Genomic DNA, 16,355 nt, shown 5'->3' with positions numbered 1-16,355 from the left:
TTTTTTTTTTTTTTGTGATGGGTGGAGACCGAAATTTTTCTTACCAGGGAAAGAGCTGCCTGTTTTCTTGTAAGAGCCTGTGTGAGTGACCAACCCTCCTCTAATTGTATGTGTCTTATCTTTACTATATGGCGCAAGTATTTTAATGTTGTAAAACTGTAATGACCAGAATCAGGCAAGATCACTCCTGGAGGAGGAGGCCCGGAGAGTACTTGGGGCGGTAAAGGCAGCGGGTAACCTGAGGCAGGGCTGGCTTGAACACTCTCTAGATTTAAATGTGTCAATTATTTCTGCTTTGCAAATGAGTTTTCAAAGGTATCTCTCAGTGAAGAACAGAAATTGAGGCCAAGTTCACATGAAGAAACACAGGTTGGAGGCTGGGAGCTTTGAAGGATGGGGAGGATATAGACCTCTGCTTGCCTGGTGGTGGAGCAGACATCAGATAGTCGCTCCCCAAAATGCTGCCTGCTGTTTAAGGCCTTTTGTCCATCTGTGAGGACAGGGTAAGATACTGGCCCAAAACCTAGGCATAGAGGTTATATTAAAGACAATGGGGACATATGGTTGGACAAGTAGGTGTATAATTACTGGGACAATGAATTTGAATTATTGAAATTAAGATGCTCTGGGAAGTATGAGTGTAAAGTTTGCCATCCGGGAGGGAGAAACCTGACATTTACCTCCTGACATTGTCCAATCGTGTTGCGCTCACAGATTTACAGAAAGGGTAAAGGAAGTGACCTGTGAAGTAGACACAGTAAGGCCTAAATCCAGACTTTGAATTCTGGGCCTAATACAGAAGCACCTTATTTCCCCCAACAGACCAGAGATGTGAGAAAGACAGTTTGAAAGTCGCCTGAACCCAGTAGGGGAGCTCCCTATAGAGAAGGTAAGTAGAAGAGGCCAAGACACTTCTCAGACATGGCATGAGCAGGGCAGGCACCCCCCGCCCCCATTAGAGGCTCTGGGGGATTCCTCTAGCATCCAAAGCGGTCTAGGCTTCAAAAATAAATTTATAATCTGGGTTCCCAGAAAGCAGATCTATGGCTAGAATTGAGTCACATTCAACATAGCATGTTCACCATAGTACCATTTATTTTGTACTTGCTTTCCCTTCCACTTTCTAGAATACATCATTTAAAAAATGATTCTGCTTTATTTCTGCTAAAAAAAAAAGGGGGGGGAGGGAAGAAGAGGATTTTTCGATTGTCAACTCAGAGAACACGAGTATTATTAGAAAATGAAGGTGAGCGCTCCTAGAGGCCAACAGCTAGGCACAAATGCCATGCTAATTCAGGGAAGAGTAGGAGAGTGAAAGGAGTGTCCCAAGGCTGCAAAGAGATCTGTGTTGACAAAATTTAGTTAATAAAGGTCATGAATTCTTAAGTCCTAGCGGCCAGATTTGAGTCCTTTTTGCCATTGACAGTGCTACCTTAGGACTTAGTGGTTTGACCCCTTTAGGACTTAGCATGTGGTAAGAACCAGTTGTACCAGTTAATGTCTCTGGGCAAATTAACTTCTCTGAGCCTCATTTTCACATCTCTACGTGGACTTAATAATAGTCATTAGTTCATGATACTGTTATGAGGATTAGACAAGCCACAGAAAGCCTGGCATCAATGTCTGGCGCACAGAGATGAGTATCTACTCATCTATCCTTCCTCCCTCAGCATCAGACAATTCCATCCACCACTGCTGCCTCCTGCTTGCTTATTTCACATTCTCCTTATCTTAAATCTTTTTATTTTAATTTTTACTAAAAGGAAGCAAATTTTCCTTAGATGACTAGTGTCTTATAAAGAAGGAAATTGAAATCCTCATTAGAAAAGATGTTGGCAGGACTCTTCCTCCCAATGGTACTCATAGATCAAAAAGTGTTGAGTAGAAGGCAGGATGAATGGCTGGGCACCTATCCTTTATTCATCCTATTCATTCACCCATGAACTTAATTTTGTTTCTATTCTGAGCTAAGTACTTGCTTAGCCACGGGTTCCAGAGTGTTCCTAGAGGAACAGTGTTTCCTGTGCTCAAGTACCTTGAAATCTAGTACCGATGTGGACATGACCATCAACTGTTGGGCTAGTCAGTGTTTTAGCATCATGACAGATAGATGCTCAGAAAGCATCTGAATCAGACTCAGGTGTGAGGCTTTCAGGAGTGAGTTTTGAGATGTATTTTGAAGGATGGATACATCCTATTACAATCTTGGCTTCTTGAGGGTTCCTTTTTCCTAAATCTTTCTTTCTCCTCCTCCTCCTCCCCCTCCTTTTCCTCCTTCAACTATCTCTCTCCTCTCTCCATCTTTTTCTTTCTATTTCAAGAGTCTTCTGCCATCCTACATGCCCCAATAGATTGATGCAGGGAGAAGCAGCTTTGGCTTTCTCTCTGAACCTTTGCTGTCTGTTTGTACCCTTCTGAAAGAAAGGGATTTGTCTCAAATCTTGATCACCTCACCCAGAATCAAGCACAGGACCTGGTGCCTCAATCAGCATGGTTAATTAGCAACAGTACTTAAAATTTTGAGAACGCCATGTTATACTGCCACCTATTGGTGCGTTAGTGAATTTCTCTTTTGACAGGTGAAATCTCTTGGTTTGCAAGGTAACAAAGTTCAATAGCGCCTTTATTCAAACTTTCAGCGCTGTTTCCAAAAACTTTAAAAAATGTAAAGATACATATAACTGAGTGTTAATGTAGAGATTCATTATGTAGGGAGGGGATGGGATATTGGGCAGGTGCTTTGAGAGACAATAGTCCCAAACTTTTCTTCTGCTTACCTGATGAGCCACTGTAGACAAGTTAGAGAACATCTTCTTGTATTTTTGTGTTCTTATTTGTAAAATACGTATATGGTTCTACGTCATAAGGATATTTCAAGGATTAAATTATATAGCACTTTTACTAAGCCCAGCGCGGTGCCTTGTAAAAACTGGGGCTTCAACAGTAAGTTTCTGGTTCCCTTCTCCTCCTTTCTTCGTTCCTTCCTCAATTTTTGCTGACTGATCTGGAAAATCCTTCTAAAACAATAATAGTAAATTTTATTTATACGTTCCCTACATGATCTATTTACAAGTGACCTATTGTATTTTTTAAAAAATTAATAGACTTCATATATTTTTGGCAGTTTTCAGTTTATAGAAAAAATAATCAGAAAGTACAGAGAGTTCCCATACAGTCTCTCAATGAAGTCTATTTTAAAAAATCTTTGGACACGATCCATTCCCTATTTACTGGAATAATTAGGTATAATTATACTTGACTTCTGAAGAAGGCGCACGTAAGTGGTCATCAAATAGATCCACACCCCTTATTTTTCCTGCCTCCCCCCCCACGCCCTGTTTGTTTGGTTTGCCTCCAAGGTCTTGTGTGCTACTGTGGTGGGTTCAATATGTCGACTCCTAGAACTTTCCCCAGTAGTCTCCACAGTTCCAGGTCACCTCTGACCTGAAGCTGAGCACACAGGGAAAGGCTCACAACCCTGGGAATGAAATGGCATTGCATGTTCTTGCTTTCCAACTGTGCTGGGGCCTCAGGGCTGCTTGGCAATAAATAATTTTATGCTGTCTTGTCAATGTTCTGTCCTATTCACCATAGGGTCTATTTTAAACCTTCTCCATCTTTGAACCCGCCAGTCTCCCAGCTCTACACTCAGGCTGTGCAGCTTCCCTTATCTCCTGACTGACAGACAAAATAGAAGATACCAAGAATACCCTCTCAAGCTCTTGCCTCCAATCCTATAACCACCACCACCACCACCACCCCCCCCCACACGCACGCACCTTTTCTGTTTCTGGTCTTTTAAAATGGAAGTTGTGTTTCTTCAAATACAAGGGTAATTCCTTTGCCTGCACTTTGGACTGCATCCTTTTCTGCCTCTCAATGGGTGATATCCTATCAGTTAGTTCTTCTAACTCTCTAGATTTTCATTCCTTTATATGTAAAATGGAATAATCATAGTACCTACCTCATAATAAGATTGAGAGCATCACAGGAGTTAATACATATAAAGAACACGGAAGAGTGCCCAGCCGACACTCAGTGAATGTTAGGTGTTGTTATTAGCTATGGTTCTTATTTTTGATAACTGTAACCTCCTTTTCTACTAGATATTCTTGATGCTAAAATCTTTCCTGATGCAATAAACAGGAAAGCTCTTAAGCTCTCATATTTTTCTAGTACTGATTACTTTTCACTCATTACCAAACTTCTGGAAAACAGTTAGTTGCCCATATCATTTGTTTTACAGCCTTCCTGCCCCTTGCTTTGACCCAGTCCACTCCACTTTTGTACCCAACATACTAACCAATAGTTCTTGCCAAAGGTCACAAATAGCTTTCATTTGATTTAATCTGATGGCACGTTTTTCCCTCATCTTGACTTCTCAACAGCCTTCGGCACAAACATGCCCACATTTTTGAAAAGCACATCATTCTGTAGCAGTCCCCTCCCAGGTCTTTCCTACCTCTCATTGTCCCTTCTGCCTGGTCCTTAATGTCAGTGCTGCTCACTGGGAAGACCTAACCCCTTGATGTTTCCTCCGACCTTCCTCCCTTACGTGCTATCTTTCTCATCCCTTCAGTTGTGGGTTATAGGCAGATCTTGTAGAAGTGTGCATCTCTATTCCATGATTGTTTCATAATTCATCTGGGTATATTTACTTTTATATCCATAAACTCACTATATTCCAAGTTGTATTTATCATACTTTCTTAACAAGCTGATTTTACTGTTTGTGTTCCCTAAGTTAATAGATCCACCTTCATGCCGACCCCAGAACCTGTGTAATATCCTTAACTCTCTGGTGTCCCCTTCATCTTTACCATGAATTACGATCTATTCTACTTCCTAATTATCTTCCAAATGTGTCCATTCCTCTACCACCTCTTCCTGCCTGAATTTCTAACCTGGCCTCTGGACTTGCCCTCCTTACCCTGTTTCTTTTTTTAAAGTAGCCAGAACAATCTCTTTAAAGTGAAGATCTGGTCATCTTTACCCTACCCTACCTCCCTAGGCCCAAACGACTTTTCACTTTTCACCATTGTCCTCAAGGTCAAGTTCATAGACTAAAACGTGGCCTACATGATCCCTCATGATGTAATCCCTGCGTCCCACCTTTGGTCTTCACAAATGTTCTCTTTACCTAGAACACTCCTTTCAATTTCCAACCTCCACATCCCAGAACTGTCCAGTTCCTTTTGCCCTTCAGATATACTCACTGGAGAATTTTTTAGGCTCACAGAATTTATTCCTATCCCGAGTATGAAACAGGAAAGGATGATTTCTGGCTTAGAAAATGCTTTCTGCTGGAACTGTATGGGTGTATAGTGAGATGGAAAGATAAAGCCATGTTAAAGATGCCAGCATAGACAATGTCATGTTTGCTTCTGGGGCTTGTCCCTGGAGTTGCATAGCAATTTAAAAGAATTTTTAAGTGACCAAATGAAATAATGACTTCCAAATTGGTATAACTTGAAAAGCTTCTGCCAAAGAAAATATCTACATTTCACCTTATGTATTATAAAATATTAATCTTAGCTTCATTATTTTAATGAACTCATTTCTCTTGAGTGAGAATGCAAAGAATACTCTTTGAAAAGGTATTCCCATGGTTCCTTGTTATAATTTTTACTCCTTTTCCTACCACTTATTTGACTTTTAATGTTAAAATGGAAAACAATTCTAGACCAAGGTTTATAAGAGACACTGTCATTTGTATTTTTACATATTCCTATGGTTGCTTGCTACGTTTTTATTGTTAGAATAAATTCAGGATGATGCAACATTTTCAAATGTATATATGATTTAGATAAATCTATTTAGAAGCTTGGAAAAACAATAGTTACTTGAGCAAGGGAATATCAGAAAATCTCACACTACAAATCCATTTTAAATCCACTGTGAGTGCAGACAGTTTCCTAATACTTGAAATACTAAGTGTAGAAGTCTTAGTTTATTAAAACCACCGTGCTTGTATTTCCCATAGAAAACAGCTGGAATTTTTTCAGATAAATTACTAATTTTTTTTCTACCAACACTAATTTAGAACTCCACAGAGTTCTATAGGAATACCTCTATAGGAAATGTTTAGAATAGGAAATAAATATAGAATTAAGAATCTTCTGTTCTTCATTTTTGGTTTTTACTTACACAATATGTATATCTGAAAAATACTGCCTTAAAATATAAAGTTGTTTTTGTTTTGTTTTGTTTTTTTGAGACAGAGTCTCACTTTGTTGCCCAGGCTAGAGTGCCATGGTATCAGCCTAGCTAACAGCAACCTCAAATGCCTGGGTTCCATGATCCTCCTGCTTCAGCCTCCCAAGTAGCTGGGACTGCAGGTGTCCTTCATGAAGCCTATCTATCTATCTATCTATTTATCTATATATAGGGAGAGAGACCAAGTCTCACTCTGTTGCCCTGTGTGCATGGTGTCATTGTAATTCACAGCAACCTCAAACACCTGAGTTCAAGCAATTTCCTGCCTCATCCTCCCAGTAGCTGGGACCACTGGTGTCCACCAAAATGTCCAGCTGTTTTTTTCTATTTTTATTAGAGATGGAGTCTCACTCTTGCTCAGGCTGATCTCTGGGACAGGGTCTTGCTTTGCTCAGGCTGGTCTTGAACTCCGGAGCTAAAGAAATTCTTCTGTCTTGGCCTCCCAGAGTGTTAGGATTACAGGCATGAACCACTGTGCCCAGTCAATACGAAGATTAATCCATGCAAAACACACCAGAGATGAAGCAAACAGTAATTGGTCAGTTTTCTTAACACTCGCCTAAGAATTGCCTTACAAAGTTATACTTTTTATTGGCTGCAAATCCTATCACTTGAATTCTAGACTTTTTGTAAATAAATATTTTATTTACTCAATAAATATTAATTGAGCCCTTGGGATGCTCCCAAGAACTCTAGTAAATGTTGGGAGAGATTTAAGTAGTTTGCCTTGATAGTATAGTTAAGTCTGAGGTCTTATTTTGGACTACACAGTTTTTGGATTACTATATAGCCACAGAGAATAAAAGTAGAATCATAAACTTCTTCCAAATACTCAGCCATACTATATCCTTTTGTGTAATCTTTACATAAGATACATAAGATACATAATAATAAAATATTATTTTAACACAAGATAAATGCATGACTTCAAAATTAGTATGGACACAGTCTATTTCTAGCTCTAAATTATATTTTAAGATAAACTAAGTATAAAAACACAAAACATTACAAAAGAATCCTATGTATTAATGTAGAGAAAATATTTTTTTTTCTGTATTATCAAGAAATGTGGTCAAGTGGAAATTAAGCATCTCTTTTCCCTTTTGGCTAAATAAATTCCTTGAATTTGTTTCCCCACAGGGCACTGCTATTTTTATAAACATTAAAAACTAAATGGATACCCACTAATTCTCTAATAGGAGAAAGTGTATTCATGTCTTTATTGCAGTGGCCATAGAAGCTCTGTGATCACACTTTGCTATCGACCAGGGATTTCTCCATAATTTAAAAATGTCGTGAGAGATAATTTACAGAGGGGGTTTGAGCAGAAAATTCTAATAATGATTATTTTTTTTGAACCAAGAAGAATACAGTTCTCCTTTAAAAGTGCAATTTTTCTGGTAGTCTTTTGCCTAAAGGGAATTTGTTTGTTCTAGAGAGCTTTAGTAAGAAAAGGCTGACAGCAGGTCTGCAGTTATATACTCCTGGCGCTGGGCCTCTGGTTGAAACGTGCATTAGATATTCAAGTCTTTTCTCCAGGATTCTATTCCTGAAACCTGACTTCATCTTTTCCTTTCCACTGTTGCTCTTGAAACTGGAAATGCCTGCAGAATATAAATTATATGATAAATATTTGGGAATTTGTCTTTGCAGCATTTCAGCACCACTGCCAAACTTCTTGCCTAGAGAGCTGCAAGAGGCTTTTCAGTCTGAAACCTTGGAGCAGTCCCCTTCGATAGCCAACGGGGCAGCATCCATAGGATTTAATTGTAGTGGCCCCTCAAAAGAGATGAATAGACAATTCAAGTTCTTTGACTCCATTTTATTTTATTTTTTGCAGGGTTTGACTGGGGTCAGGTTTGAACCCACCACCTCCGGTATATGGGGCCAGGGCCCTACTCCTTTGAGCTACAGGCGCTGTCCAACTCCATGTTTTTCTGAGGCTGTTTATTTGCTGGTCACTTATTAATGCCCAATAATTTTAAACACTGGCATGCATCTGCTTATGGAGAGTCCCAGACGTGATGCACATTGTTTCAAATAGCATTAGTGTAAATAAGGACTCTCCCTAAATTTTTTTTTATCACACTGCTGTTCTTCAATAAGTCTGATCCTACTAAAAGATGCCCCCTGTGGGTTTCATTCTTCATTTTCCGGCAAACCAACCAGTGTCCCATCACGGGTTCCTTTCTTGACCTTGAGGGTCCTGTAGCACTTCCTAAGCTTCCATTGCTCTGGAAGGCAATGCTTTCGGAGAGTAACTCTAATGTCTTCACGACGACATGTAGGCAAGTTTTAAGTTACTCAGCAGCCTCAAGTGGCTCTGGATTCTTATTCTTAGGCCTTTTATAATTTTCTCACTGAGCATATTTTTAAACTGAAGCACTAACACAGGAAGTGTATGAAGGAAGGCTTTGCCTGTCTTCTTTCTATGCTGCAATGAACGCATCCTCTCTGCTTCCTTTGGTGCTGATAAAGCCTCTTCCACAAACTCTACAGAGTTTAGATTCACGCAGATAAACAGGGGATGTTTAAGTAAGAAAAAGAAACAAGTGTGGCAAAAAATGCCAGCAAAGTCAGTGTTGTGAATATGCTCTTAGTGGCCAGCTCTCTGAAGGACAATGAAAGGACTGATACAGGGTGGGTGGCACCCAGCTCAGGCTGTGACAGGCCACCTGGGAGGACCTGCCTTGCCTTCTGTGTCCTGCCCCAAGGATTTTGGTACCATGGAGATGAGGGCTGGAGACGAAGTGCAGCAGAGAGGGGCCAGCCCAGGGAAAGCCCTTGAGTCCCTAGGAAGTTGAGGGAGACCACGGCACAGCTGGCTCTGCCCATGCCAACCCCAGGACCATCCTTGGACCTAGAGAGCCCTCCTCTGACTGCTACCCCTCTGTGAGCATTTCACAAGCCTAAGGGTGGTACAGGGAGGAACAGAGAACCCCCATTTCCCAGGCCTGGACAATTTCATGAAGGGAATGGTTCATTCACCTTGCCCCTCGCAGAAGAAACTGTATTCACGCATTAACATGATCGTTCACCTTGCCCAAGAGGAAGGGACTATATCCACTTGTCACCAAGTCCTGGCCAAATGTAAGTAACAAAGGACCTGTGCAACTATATATACCCCTAAGAACTCAAGCAAAGAGGATATTTTCTGACTTAAGTCTTTCTCTCCACTAGGAGCTCTGGTGCTTTTTCTGTGTTCTTTTCTGCATAATAAATCCCGTCTTACCAGTGATCCATGGTCCCTGGATTCATTCTTTGAAACCCTGAAACCAAGAACCTACTGAAGAAAGAAATTCTGGTAACAGTAAGGTATTTAAATTAAGGAGGACATTTTTGGTTTGAGTGGGTCAATGTTTTTTCTTTTCCTTTGATATTAGAGCCAATGCTCTCACCCATCAAACCAATATGCCTGTTATTTACATCCACTCCAAGCTCTGAGATTCTCCATTCACCTGGTTGGATAGCACTTGTATCTTAAGACACTTGAGTACTTCAGTAGGGAAAGATAAGGACTGGGGTTGCTGAACAGCGACTTGAGCATGTGTGCTGGTTCTTCAATCATGTGTGTGAGCTTACATTTACTTGCAGAAAGGTAGTCCACTCCATGGGCTTCTAGTGTGGCATTGTGAAAAAATTAGCCAAGGGACTGTCCGATTTAGCCATCGTGTAGCAATTAACACGGCCCCTTGTTTGCCTCATCACCTACGAAACAATTTGTGATTACCAAGTGAAGCTCTCCAGGGTTGCAGGGCTAGGGATTTTTCAAAGCTGATGCTTTTTTGTTGCATTTCACTGTGTGTTTATTGTCCCTTTTCACTGAGGAGCCCGTGATGCCATGGACAAAAGCAGCATTATATTTCATGTTGGCGCACTCCAAATTCTTTCTTTTGTACATAGAGAAAATTTTACAGCCCTGTCATCACATTCAAAAGAGCTCATCAATTCTGCCTGCCATTTAGAACTCTCCCCACACCAAGAACTATTCAATCGTTCCCTTCCACTCTTGCTTTTCCACTTAAGGTTTCCCCCTTTTTCTAAATCAAATAGCTTTTCCAGTTCCCTATAAATAGATGCCATCTAGTGACCTGTCAGGAGCAGATGAGGAAAAAATACATCTACCATTATTAGTTTTAGAAATAGAGGTGGGTATTTTTGTAAAAATTGTTGCTCAAGTCAGTTTTTAAAAACATTATATTGATAAGACTCTAAGTAAATCTGTCATGTGAAAATACACATGTTGCATGGCAAAGGACAAGAAAATTGCTTTTTTGCCCACCTGGGCCTTAATGTTTATGAATCATGCAGCAATTAGCCACGTAGAGGTGATGAAATGACTCTACTATACCTAATTCTGAGCCATCTTTAGATAGTAGCCATTTAGCTTTATTTTAATAATAAATACATAAAAATATACCTTTCCACATTAATTTAAAATCTAAAATAAAAGCAGGCCATTTTTTTTTTTTTGATTTGTAAATCAGAAAGCAAAAGGTCTTTTTTTTTTGTTAACCTTAGGAGGGAAGTAGTTCCACAGTTATTTATAAGTTCTTTAAAATTTTGTATTATAGTTTTAATAAAAGGCTTCCCTGAGTACTATGTTGAGAAGGTTCAAGTTGTTGTAAAATTTATTTCATTATTTACATATATTTGAGAGATAAGTGTATCACGGACTTTTTGAACTATTTACTTACCTATGGTAGTGTCGTGACATCTCAGATCTTCCTGCTGGGGTCCATAGCTGTTGTCTGGTATTTAATATTCACACTGGGCATTTTTTAAAGCTAAGGTTTATTCTTCTCTATGGCTCACATGAAAGTGTATTTCCAAGTGTAGTGTGACCTCACTAACTGTTTACAAGGTTATCCATTCCATTATAGGAAAATCTTAAATTCAAGGCTACAGAAAACAACAAAAGCAATTAACAAGAAAATACAGAAACTAAAAATAAGTTAAAAAGTAATCACCTGCATAAAAACAAACACATCTATTGATTTATAATATTTTACGCTCACTCGACAAGAATTCCAAATATTTTTAACATTACTATTTGACATTAATGTCTCTATTATTTCTCAGTAAGAAAATGTTTATTATTTATTCTGACTCCAGTCCTACTTTTATTTGACAAATAAAATGCAGGTCCTGACTCCACAGTGAGTGGAGCAAGAAAAGGCATGAATCACTTAGTATTATCAAGGAGATTCTGAAAACATACAGGGAACATGGATCTGTCACCCAACAAATCTGAGGTGGCATACTCTGGAAATAAGACAAAATTCTTAACATCATGTCCAAGAATTATAAGATACAACAGGAGAATCTTGAGGCTAAAATGATTGCAAGGAAAGTGACATAGGGTGACAGAGTGAGACTCTGTCTCAAAGGAAAATAGAAAGAAAGAAAGAAAAAGAGAAAACTAAAGGAATGGAATTGGAATATTCCTAACACCAAGAAAAAATAAATACTTCAGGTGATGGATACCCCAATTACTCTGATTTGATACCCCAATTACTCTGATTTGATTATTACACATCGTATGCCTGTATCAAAACATTACATGGACTCCATAAATATATATAAATATTATGGATCCATAATAATTAAAAATTAAAATAAAAAAGAATTTGATAGGGATGAGGAAAACTTATAAATTAAACCAATTATAATTATACAATTTATCTAGAAAAGAACTGATCCAGATAAAAATAATTTAGGGAGAATAAACATGATAACTGAAACTTGGTTCTAATGAAAGGGAAGCTAGGCCAGGCGTGGTGGCTCACACCTGTAATCCTAGCACTCCGGGAGGCTGAGGCTGGTGGATCCCTTGAGCTCAGGAGTTTGGGACCAGCCTGAGCAAAGGGAGACCCTGTATCTACTAAGAAGAGGAAAAAACTAGCCAGGCATGGTGGTACACAACTGAAGTGCCAGCTGCTTGGGAGGCCTTGGCAAGGGGATCTCTTGAGCCCAGGAATTTAAAGTTGCTGTAAGCTATGACACCACAGCACTCTACCCAGTGAGACTCTGTCTCAAAAAAAAAAAAAAAAAAAAAAGGGAAACTAAAATGATAAAAAAGGAGGTTGTTGCCTGAGGAGACTAAAATGATAAGGACTTGAATCTGGGAAGGGACAGGCTGAGTGGACTTTCACCAGAAGCAGGCACACTCACGGTGTGGAAACACATGGTCTCAGACCTGCCTACTCAGCAAGGCTGGACTGTGAGTCTAAGGAAGTGCCTTTAGACTTGTGAGAAAGTTAGCACAAAGTCAGGGGTCTCCAAAGTGAGGAGAAGCCCACTGTCAGGATGGGGGACAGCTAAAGAAACTGTGGAGTGTGAAGAGAAAATGCTAGAGTGGCAAATTGTATGTAAAAAAAATTACGATACTTAACATAAGGAATGATACCGGCACCCACACTTAGCTCCCAAGCCAGGTGTCTGGTGCTACCTGCGTAAATGCAGTAAGAATGAGAGGTGCGTGCACAGGCGAAAACGGGGCTGGCCTCCTTTCACAATTTAAAATAGTGTCCACAATAGCTGGGCCTTGTGGCAGGCGCCCGTAGGCCCAGCTCCTTGGGAGGCTGAGGCAAGAGAATCGCCTAAGCCCAGGAATCAGAGGTTGCTGTGAGCTGTGATGCCACAGCACTCTACTGAGGGTGATAAAGTGAGAATCTGTCTCAAAAAAATTAAAAAAATGAAATAGTGCCCACTTTTAAATTGCACATGGACTTTATGGCCACCCTGTCTAAACAATGCCTCTGACTCTGCAGTCTTCAAAAGTGGCTTTCAGGTCCCCTGTTCTGGCCTGGAGTATATATTCTGCAGAATTTCCCCTTCACTCTCTATTTGTTTCCTATTCCACGTTTGGCTTTTCTTCCCATCCAGATAAAGACCCTGAAGACAAAACAAGTACCCGTTTCACCCTTTTTTTTTTTTTACTCTCCTAAAGCATCTGACCTCAAACACAGTAAACAGATTGTAAATATATATTTGTTCAGCAATCAATGAACTCCTCATGATTTGGGGAGTGGACTTCAAGGAGATGGTTATTCCGTTCTTCAACATGATGTTCAGTTTAATATCACTGTCAGGGATCCACAAATATCGAGAGGAAATATAAATATTATATTGACATAAGTAATCCTGCCTCTCAGCCATACTTCTCATGTATGGGAGGGTCAGATTCATAAAAATACACATACGTAATACAAGAAGAAAGGCTACAACAGAGTGACGTTAATCGGGACAATGAGGGACGGAATAGGATGGGACAGTCCTTGGGCCAGACCTGACAAGCCTTTCCTAGGCATCATCATTAGGGTTTAACTCTGTAACTTGAACAAACATTCTAATTTTAGTTAGTTAATGCATATATGTACAATAATAATAAATAAATCAAGCTTTTGAAATTGGTGAATTCATATTATTATTATTAATTCTTATTCTTTTTTTTAAATTTTTTTTTTTGGAGAGACAGAGTCTCACTTTGTCGCCCTTGGTAGAGTGTTGTGATGTCACAGCTCACAGCAACCTCCAACTCCTGGGCTTAGGCGATTCTCTTGCCTCAGCCTCCCTAGTAGCTGGGACTACAGGTGCCTGCTACAACACCAGGCTATTTTTTGTTGCAGTTTGACCAGGGCTGGGTTTGAACCCGCCACCCTTGGTATAGGGGGCGGACGCCCTACCTTCTGAGCCATAGGTGCCACCCTAATTCTTATTCTTATATTTAAGACAGAGAGTCTCACTGTATTGCCCTGGATTAAGTGTGATAGCATCCTCATAGCTCAAACTCTTAGGCTCAAAGGATCCCCTTGTCTCAGCCTCCTGAGTAGCTGGGACTATAGGCACCCACCTTGACACCGGGCTAGTTTTCCTCTTTTTTTAGTAGAAATGGGCTCTTGCTCTTGCTAAGGCAGGCCTTGAACTCCTGAGCTCAATCCACCCATCTAGGCTTCCCAGAGTGCTACAATTAAATGCCCGGCCTGAATCTATATTTTTGAAAAAATAAGTTACAGTTAACATATGAACAAGCCAGTATTTGACAGAGGTAGCTTTTCTTTCTTAACAGAATATTTCTGGTGTACTTCATTATTCATTTTAGTCTTTCCTTCTTCCTAGTTCATTTTCTTACTTTAAGTTCTTCTCATTTATACTCTTAGCATCTGTTTTTAACCCAACCTATATTTTCCAATGATTTTGCTCCTTTTGTTCTTAAAAACAAACAAACAAACAAACAAACCTCACCATTTATAGACTTCGCTTAGTGCTGCTAGAGCTATTCCATACTGAACAGGTTGTGGTTTTCCTCGACTTCTACCACTAATCAGCATTTATATTTAAAAGTATTGTGCAGTTGTAAGAGCCCCTGGGTTTAACTTGCTACATATGTGCAATTAGTATTACTACCACTATTAACGGGATGAATGCAAATGTACTGTGATCGCTTGATAAATTAAATTAAAATAAAAGGTAATTGCTAATTTTGCACAGTGCTAACTAACCAAGATAATTTCTAGCTTCAATAAATCACAGTGTGTATATGTGAGAAAGTAAGAAATAAAATGTGAAAATTTAAGTAAATGAATAAGATTTCTATGGATTCAATCTAGAGGATAAAAGCCATAACAGGGGTATGTGCTATTAACGGTATACAACATTATTTCTCAGAGTATGTTACCAGGAGCTCAGTCGCGTAATATGCCTGGAAAATAGAATGTACTCCACCGTCAAAAAAATGCTGGGTGTGTTGTACACCACATTGCTCTTTAAAAGTTCTCAGTCCAGATTAAGTTACTGAGGATGCTATGAAGTCCTCCAACAGAGACAACTTTGCATTTAACTCAGTATTTCTCTCAACTCCTTTAACCGTGAAACTTATTTTTTGTCTTTTTTTCTCAGAATATGTGACATCTGGCAGTCCCAGGGTTAGGAAAAATACACTTGGAGAAAGGTGGGTACTAATTAAGGGCTAAGGAGAGCAGAAGAGGGAGGAGACAGCAGGAGTTGGGGAAACCATTATGAAGAAGTAATATTTTGAGTTATCTTGCACACTGGAGGTGGAGATGAGCAGGTGAGGCATCTCAAACAAAGGGAACACTGTGACCCCAAAATGACAGAGAAGAGGGCACTGGGGGTTAGGGGAACGGTTAGAAATGGAAGGCTCCTGCAGGGCAGACAAGGGATGGGGGCTGGAACAGTGTGGAATTGATACTATGCAGTACAGTGATTAGCAAACTACCTTTGCCTATGCATTTCCCCTCAGAGTATCATCATTTCTTAAATGCTTCTTTTATTAGGAAAGCAATTACTTAATTAAAACTTGAATGGGTTAGGCCCGTGCTGTCCAATGGGAATATAATGAGCTTTTAACTTCAGAAAAGTAAAAAGAAACAAGTCAAATTATTTTATTATCATTTCAACATATAATCAATATAAAACTAAACATTTAGTTTCTTTGGGGAGGGGGCAAAGCCTTCAACATCCAGTTTGTGTTTTATATTTAACAATACATCACAATTCGAAACTAGCCACATTTCAAGTAGTCATGCCACATGGCTAGTACCACTATATTGGACAGCACGGGTCTATACATCAGCATGATGTAGGTTAGCATAAAGCAGATTCGATTTAAATGTGGTTTTTAAATAGCTTTAACCGTGAGCAAAAGCTTTAAATGGTTTAAAATCAAGTGGGTTAGGCAAACTTGTTTTGCCTGCTTTGGAAAGTTGTGTTTCATTTTTTGGCTGGATTTTTAATAGGCAAATTATAGGTTAAAGGTGAAAAGCTTCATTTTTCTCCCTCAAGTGAGCTAATTAATGTAAATAAATTACCATCAAGCTCTCTTTCAGCCTATTAATTCGTTTAGAAAAGTCAGTGGATTTGTGACAGTTAAACAAGAAGGCTCAGAGGCACATGCCAGCTGATTTGTAACCACGTACATGTTCTAAGGAACTATTTTTCAGATTTTTAAAATTTCAAATGATTCCTCCTGCTCGTACAGTTTCTTCACACTTCATCACATTTCTAAATAAGTGATCATGTAACGAGTGAAGATTTCGTGTCCTGCAGGCATTATACCAATACTTACCAAATGCTTCGACTTAAAATACAAAGCAGTTTTATTCACACTTCTCATTT

Source organism: Otolemur garnettii, unplaced genomic scaffold, assembly GCF_000181295.1.
Source record: "Otolemur garnettii isolate 467f Iridium unplaced genomic scaffold, OtoGar3 scaffold00004, whole genome shotgun sequence".
Taxonomy (NCBI): Eukaryota; Metazoa; Chordata; class Mammalia; order Primates; family Galagidae; genus Otolemur; species Otolemur garnettii.
Note: the sequence above shows the minus strand (reverse complement) of the source record.